The sequence below is a fragment of the Triticum aestivum genome, chromosome 4D (assembly GCF_018294505.1).
Source record: "Triticum aestivum cultivar Chinese Spring chromosome 4D, IWGSC CS RefSeq v2.1, whole genome shotgun sequence".
NCBI lineage: Eukaryota > Viridiplantae > Streptophyta > Magnoliopsida > Poales > Poaceae > Triticum > Triticum aestivum.
Genome location: NC_057805.1, coordinates 256,914,678 through 256,922,707, shown reverse-complemented (window position 1 = coordinate 256,922,707; position 8,030 = coordinate 256,914,678).

Here is an 8,030-nt window from a genome sequence, read left to right as displayed (position 1 = left end):
GCTATTATGGGCTCTAGCATAGTTGAGTATGTTGCATGACCTCTTTCAGTGGTGGGCTAGCAGATGTAGAGGGAAAGTAGGTGTAACTGTCCACCCAGAGTAAAGAGTTAGTGCTTCTGAAAGACTGTGTCTCGGTCATCCGTTTCCCAAACACCATGTAGTGCGAGAAATCCAACGGAGGAGATCGAGTCTTGTGGGGAAAAGTGCGCAAACCTCTGCAGAGTGTACAAACTAATCATGGTTAGCTGTGTCCTCGGTTATGAACATCTTGAGTATCTGGATCTTGGATTATCGTATGGATCTCATCACTCTAATTTAATTTTGTTCGGCTGATAATTACTTTTATTTGGGATTGAGTTGGAGGAACCTTCTCAATGATGTTTCAACTACCATGACAGTTAAAAAATATATTCCTTTATTGTAGGAAAAAATTGGCTTTTCGCAAAACAATATAACCATAGAGCCTCCACCAGACATATATGCATGTAGTGATAGCATTTATTCTGTTCATTGCTCTATTGTGTTACTATGCCCGCATATTCCATGTGCTGACCCGTTTTCGGGTTGCAACGTATCATGTTGCAGACTTTTCAGACGAAGAGTAAGGTTCGCTAGGCCGTTGTCGTGCACTCAGCTATGCCGTTGGAGTTGATGGACTCACTTTATCTTCCAAGCCTTTCGCTGTTATCTTATTTAGATGGCCTTAAGCCATATTTATTGTAATAAGTTCTGTTTTGAGACATTCGATGTAATAAGTGTGTGATTGCTACTCTGTTATAAATCTTTCGAGTACTGTGTGTGTCGGCATTACCGATCCAGGGATGACACTGAAGCACAGAGACTTGACCGTCTGAGGTTGGGTCGCTACAAGATGGTATTAGAGCACACGCTGAATGTAGGACACGACCACTAAGATGAGCCATAGGTCACTCTTCTCTACTCATTTCTGACTCCTCTCCATTTTCTACTCCTTAGGATGGCGGACTCAAGGAACAAGTTTGCACAACCGGATGAAGACACACCTTTTGGACGGCACTTGAAGGAAATCACTCGGTACCTAAACATAGGAATACCAAGCTTCACCGGGACCTACACCGCCACTTTACCAGAAGAGGAGCGTTGGATGATTCGAGTTCAAGTTCTAGGAAGGACATTCACGCCAGTCACTGAGCCCATAGAGTTTTCCTTTGATGCACCAACCTGGAGTCTAGGCAAGAGCATGGCAGCCCACATTGCTATGGGACGTATTGGAGAAGTCTACAAACAGGAGCTGAAGGACACTATCTACCAGATATGTGGGCGCCGAGATGAGCAATGGGAGATGATCAGCACCAGGAAGGACAGGTCCATTGCAGCTTTCATCCAAGAGTTAAACCAGCACATTCGACGCCAAGAGAACCAGATGTGCGCTAGCATGATAGATTTGAAGAAGGCGATGACCAGGAACATGGAGCTAGAAGAGGAACTCAAGTCTACACGCGATGGATACGAGGAGGAAATCGCAATACTATTGGAGAAGAATGACGACCTGATAAAGAAGCTCGGAATATTCATGGGAGATCCCGCGCCAGGAGGAGATGATGATCAATCCAAAGACATTCGTTCTGAGGATTACATCATCATTGACGACACCGACTCTAACCCTAACAGCAGTGATGACGACTATGAAGACGAAGCTGGAGCGGATATCATGGAGTCTTCCACCGATCAAAATTTCTTGTAGACCACCATATGATCAAGTAGTATTCCCCCATGTATGTAGTAGTAGTCCGAGCACTGTAACGATAGTTAGATCGATTGTATGCCCTTGCTTGATTGATTGAGTGATATGATATGATTGTGTTTGTCTCATGTGCATATGGGTAGTGCTTTCTCACTAGACCTCATTCTATTCTAAACTCTTCCCTCTAAACACATCAGATGCCTCCGAGACATGATACCGGATTTGTCTTCCCACCGGAGCTCACTCAGTTGATCCAGCAGCAGAATGCTTTGATGCAGTTGTTAGTTCAGAACCAAGGCAACAACAACAACAACAACAACAACAACAACAACAACAACAACAACAACAACAACAACAACAACAACAACAACCCACCGCCACCACCTCCAGTTGACAACTTAGCCCGTTTTCTGAGGTTGCAGCCACCGGTGTTTTCCAGTAGCACCGAGCCAATAGTTGCTGATGACTGGCTACGCAGGATTGGAAGGGAATTGACCACCGCAGGTTGCACAGATGCTGAGAAGGTGTGTTTTGCCGCACATCAATTGGATGGACCATCAGCCTCATGGTGGGAGAATTATACAACCACATTCCCTATAACCAATGTCACTTGGGAGCAGTTTCAGCAAGCATTCCGCATAGCCCATGTCTCAACTGGAGCTATGAGCATGAAGAAGCGTGAGTTTCGCAACTTACGCCAAGGGAACCGTATGGTGGGGCAGTACGTGGATGAGTTTAGCAAGTCATCTCGCTATGCCCAGATGATGTGGCCACCGATGCCGCGAAGCAGGAGAAGTTTATGGAAGGGCTGAACGATGAGATGAGTATGCAGTTGATGGTAGCAACATTTAACAACTACCAGGAGTTGGTAGATAAAGCTCTCATGATTGAAGGGAAGCGGCAGCAGATTGAGAGCCGCAAGAGGAAGTATGGACAAGGGAAGTACAATTCAGGAGCTCAGTAGAAGCCTCGCTTTACCCTGAACTCGGGAGGATACACCCATAACCATGCAGGCCACACTCACAGTGGACGAAGTTCTCATAATCATAATGGCCCCAAGAATGGGAATGGGAATGGGAATGGAGCAAGCAGCAATCAGAACCGCTCCAATCCAGGCACACCCGCCAAGAAGGACCTAAGTCACATTACTTGTTTCAAGTGCGGGAAGACTGGACACTATGCCACTAAGTGCCCTGAGGCGAAGAATGGGAATGGCAATGGAAGCTCTAGGAAGAAGCCCAACCCCTTCAATAGGGGACAAGTGAACCACGTAAACATGGAGGAGGTTGAAGAACAGCCAGATGCAGTTATCGGTAAGTTTTTGGTTAAGTCATTTACTGCAATCGTTCTTTTTGATACTGGTGCATCGCATTCATACATATCAAGGGGATTTGTGGATAAGTATAAGTTGCCCACTAAAGTTCTTAGGACACCTATGCTATTAACCTCACCCAGAGCTGAGTATATGGCAAGCAGTGGATGTTTTCAGTTGACATTAACCATAGGTAGTCATGTTTTCCCCTCTGACTTGATAATTCTGGAGTCGCAAGGATTGGATGTGATACTAGGAATGGTTTGGCTGTCGATGTATGGAGGAAACATCGATTGCGCCAGTAAGTCAATTCTGCTTACCACCCCGGAGGGAAAAAGGATCAAGTATGTATCCAGGCATGCGCCTAGGAGGACTCAAGTAAATTCTCTCTCGGGAGTTGTTCAGGAGGAAGTGCCTGTAGTGAAGGATTATCCAGATGTATTTCCAGAGGAGCTACCAAGCATGCCGCCAGATCGGGACATCGAATTTTCGATAGAGCTGTTGCCAGGCACCGGGCCTATATCGAAGAGACCATACCGGATGCCCACGAATGATCTGGAAGAGATCAAGAAGCAGATTAAGGAGTTATTGGAGAAAGGTTACATCCGACGAAGTTCATCACCGTGGGGAGCCCCAGTGCTCTTGGTTGAGAAGAAGGATGGATTGTTAAGAATGGTTGTTGATTATCGTGCGCAGAATGAAGTGACGATCAAGAACAAGTACCCATTGCCGATGATCAATGATCTGTTTGACCAGCTGCAAGGAGCTAAAGTGTTTTCGAAGATCGATCTGCGATCAGGATACCACCAGTTGAAGATTCAAGAAAAAGATATACCTAAGACAGCTTTCACCACAAGGTACGGGCTTTATGAGTATATGGTTATGTCCTTTGGATTGACTAATGCCCCTGCCTATTTCATGAGTATGATGAATAAAGTATTCATGGAGTTCTTGGACAAGTTTGTTGTGGTGTTCATGATGATATCTTGGTATACTCAAAGAATGAAGAGGAGCACAAGGAGCATTTGCGTTTAGTTCTCGAGAAGCTCAGGGAACATCAGTTATATGCCAAGTTCAGGAAGTGTGAATTTTGGCTGAAGGAAGTTGGATTCCTTGGACATGTTATATCAGGAGAAGGTATAGCAGTAGACCCCACCAAGGTTAAGTCAGTCACCGATTGGCTATCACCCACCACAGTTGGAGAAATCCGCAGTTTTCTTGGACTCGCAGGATATTACCAGAGATTTAACAAGAATTTCTCTAAAACTGCGAAGCCCATGACGGAGCTGTTGAAGAAGGACACTAAGTTCAAATGGACAGAAGAATGTGAGGCCAGTTTCCAGGAGTTGAAGGAACGACTGAATACAGCCCCAGTGTTGATTCTGCCGAATATACGCAAGGATTTCCAAGTGTATTGCGATGCCTCTCGCTTAGGACTTGGAGGAGTGCTTATGCAGGACGGAAGAGTTGTTTCATATGCCTCACATCAACTTCGACCGCATGAGTTAAATTATGCCACTCATGATTTGGAGTTAGCAGCAGGAAGTGCATGCTCTCAAGACTTGAAGACACTTTCTTATTAGAAATCGTTGTGATGTGTACACGGATCATAAGAGTTTGAAGTGCATATTCACCCAGAAGGAGCTGAACCTCAGGCAGAGGAGATGGTTGGAGCTTATAAAGGATCATGACATGAAGCTGCACTATCATCCAGGCAAGGCCAATGTCGTAGCAGACGCCTTGAGCCGGAAGAGTTATGTCAATACTCTCCTAACGGGAGAGTTTCCAAAGGAATTAGCCGAGGATCTCAGGGAACTTCGTTTGGAGATTGTTCCTAGAGGTTTTGTTGCAGCGATGGAAGTTCAGTCTACATTGTTGGGAAAGATTCGTGAAGCTCAGAAGGATGACAAGGAAATTGCCGATATAAAGGAGAGAATGAGCAAAGGAAAGGCCAAAGGATTTCGTGAGGATGAGCACGACACCTTGTGGTTCGAGGACTGTGTTTATGTGCCCAATAATGCAGAAATCAGGAAGTTGATACTACAGGAAGCTCATGACTCGCCATACTCGATACACCCCGAAAACACCAAGATGTATTTGGATTTGAAGGAGCGTTTCTGGTGGACTGGTATGAAGAAGGATATTGCTGAGTATGTAGCCGTATGTTATGTATGTCAGAGAGTGAAGGCAGAACATCAGAAGCCAGTAGGATTACTGCAGCCTATGCCTATACCCAAATGGAAGTGGGATAAGCTTGGCATGGATTTTATCACCGGATTACCCAGGACCCGATCGGGATATGATTCTATCTGGGTAGTAGTGGATCGCTTGACCAAAGTAGCTCACTTTATCCTAGTGAAGACCACCTATACAAGTGCGGAATTGGCCAAGATATACATGACCAGGATCGTTTGTCTGCATGGAGTTCCGAGGACCATCGTATCAGATAGAGGAACACAGTTTACTTCAAAGTTTTGGCACCAGCTGCACCAGACTTTGGGAACCAGACTAGAGTTCAGTACAACTTTTCATCCACAGACAGATGGACAGACTAAGAGAGTCAATCAGATTCTGGAAGACATGTTGAGAGTTTGTGCGCTAGACTATGGATCTAGTTGGGATGATAACTTGCCATACGCGGAGTTTTCATACAACAATAGCTACCAGGCCAGTTTGAAGATGGCACGATTCGAAGCCCTGTATGGAAGAAGGTGCAGAACACCGTTGATGTGGGATGAAGTTGGAGACCGTTAGTTGTTTGGACCAGATTTGATCAAAGAGTCAGAAGAGAAGGTTAAGCTGATTCGGGATAGACTGAAGGTAGCTCAGTCCAGGCAGAAGAGTTATGCAGATTCAAAACGCAAGGAGGTAGTCTATGAAATCGGAGACCGAGCATATCTTCGTGTGTCACCTCTGCGAGGAGTTAAACGTTTTGGAGTTAAGGGAAAGTTAGCCCCGAGATTTGTAGGACCATACCGAGTTTTGGAACGTATGGGAGAAATGGCCTACAAGTTGGAGTTACCCGAAGGACTGTCAGGAGTTCATGATGTGTTCCATGTTTCCCAGTTGAAGAAGTGTCATGCTGAGATGGCGGATATTCCTCTGAGAGATACAGTGCCCCTGGAAGCAATTCAGTTGGACAGTGATTTGACCTACAAGGAGAAACCTGTCAAGATTCTCGAGTTTGCCAGCCGAGTTACGCGCAGCAAGATTATCAAGTTTTGTAAAGTTCAGTGGAGCCACCATACCGAGGATGAAGCCACCTAGGAACGAGAGGATGATCTACGGAAGGACCACCCACACCTATTTTCTAGCCAACCCGAATCTCGAGGGCCAGATTCATCTTAAGGGGGGTAGGTTTGTAACATCCCAAATTTTCAATTTGGAATGTTATACATAGGTCATTCATGCATATCATATTTTATTGCATTTCGTTTTGCGATCCTCGAAATTCTAAGCAACTCAAGGACCTACGGAGAGAGTTGGGGATTTCACATTTTTCATATTTGAATTTTATCAAATATCAAAACAAGGATCACTTTGATTCTTATTATTTTTCTCTCCGAAAATATTTCATATTAAAATATATGAGAGGAGATAATATGACTTCTCCAAAATAAATAAAATATTGGAGGAAATTTTTTAAAAATCAAATAAGAATTTTTATTTGGTTTTTAGAGGCCCAAATAAATGTTCACTTTGTCCGCAATATTATTAGAGGATCGTGAAAATTTATTTCAGGATTTTTGGAGTCTGTTTAGTATTTCTTTTAATTGTTTTTCTGCGTCAAGATTTATTTAAAAAAATAACCGACTTACCGGGTCGTGTCCGACCTGGACACTTAGCCTGGCCGGCTTTATAAGCCGGGAGGCCCGAGCGCCCCAGCCCACCCCAGCCCCGCCTAACCCTAGCGCCGCCGCCGCCCGCGCCCGATCCGCGTCGCACCACCGCCGCTGCTTCGCCGCGCCGCCCCGCTGTCCGCCGTCACCGGAGGTGTAAGCCGCCGCCCGTTTTCGCGAGAAAACCGTTCGGTTTTTTTTCAAAACCCTAGTTCGTTTTTTAGATCGGTTTTGTTTCGGTTTTTCTCGGTTCAGTTAAATAGCGGACGTTCGTCCGTACGTTCGTTTTAACTAACGCTGTTCGTCCGTTAGCCACAGACAGCGAACGTTCGTTCGTTAGCCTGTTCGTCAGTTTTTCTTTTTCCAGGGTTTTCCGCGATTATTTTCGATCGTGATTTCTGCCCTAATCTTCGTTCTAGTATAACTTTTCGCTTGTTTATCCAAATCAGGTGAAACAAGTGTCTAGATCTTCGTATCGAAGCCCTCTTTCTGTTTAACCAACTTGAACAAGATTTTGGTACTGTAAAATTTGACTTTAGACCAGATTAGTAAACGGATCTTGTTTCTTTCGTAGTTTGAGTTTTGTTGCTCCGTTTGATTTGATTCTTTTTGCAAATCCAATCTCTTTAGTTGAGTTTTCAGATTCGATCTTCTTATTTGAGTTTTACCCGTGCATCTTTGCTTGAGTGCTTATGTATGCAATTGTTTCTTTGCGATAGAATTCCCGGAGTGCGAAGCGTGCTACTACGAGTCACTAGGTTTTGCGGATCGTCAGCAAGGCAAGTAACACATTGATCATACTCTTTTCATACCCAGTTTTTATGCATTAGTATCAATCCTAAAACATTGCATGATTAGGATGTGATTAACTTGTGGGTATTCGGAAGTAGATGATGAGATAGAACCTATTGCCCTATTTATTATCAAACCCTTGGGAATTACTTCTACGTTATGCTTATATTGCTATGATATGCTCGTAGACATGGATTGGGTTTTAGTGTGTCCATGAAAGATGTGAGATTGTTAATTAATGGTTCAACTTAAGGTGGAAACTTTAATACACATCTGGGTGGATTGTTGGTTTAGGCACCTGGAGAATCCAGTGTTGTCCTAGGATATCCCGGAGTACCCGTGTGATCATCCTACGGTCCGCCAC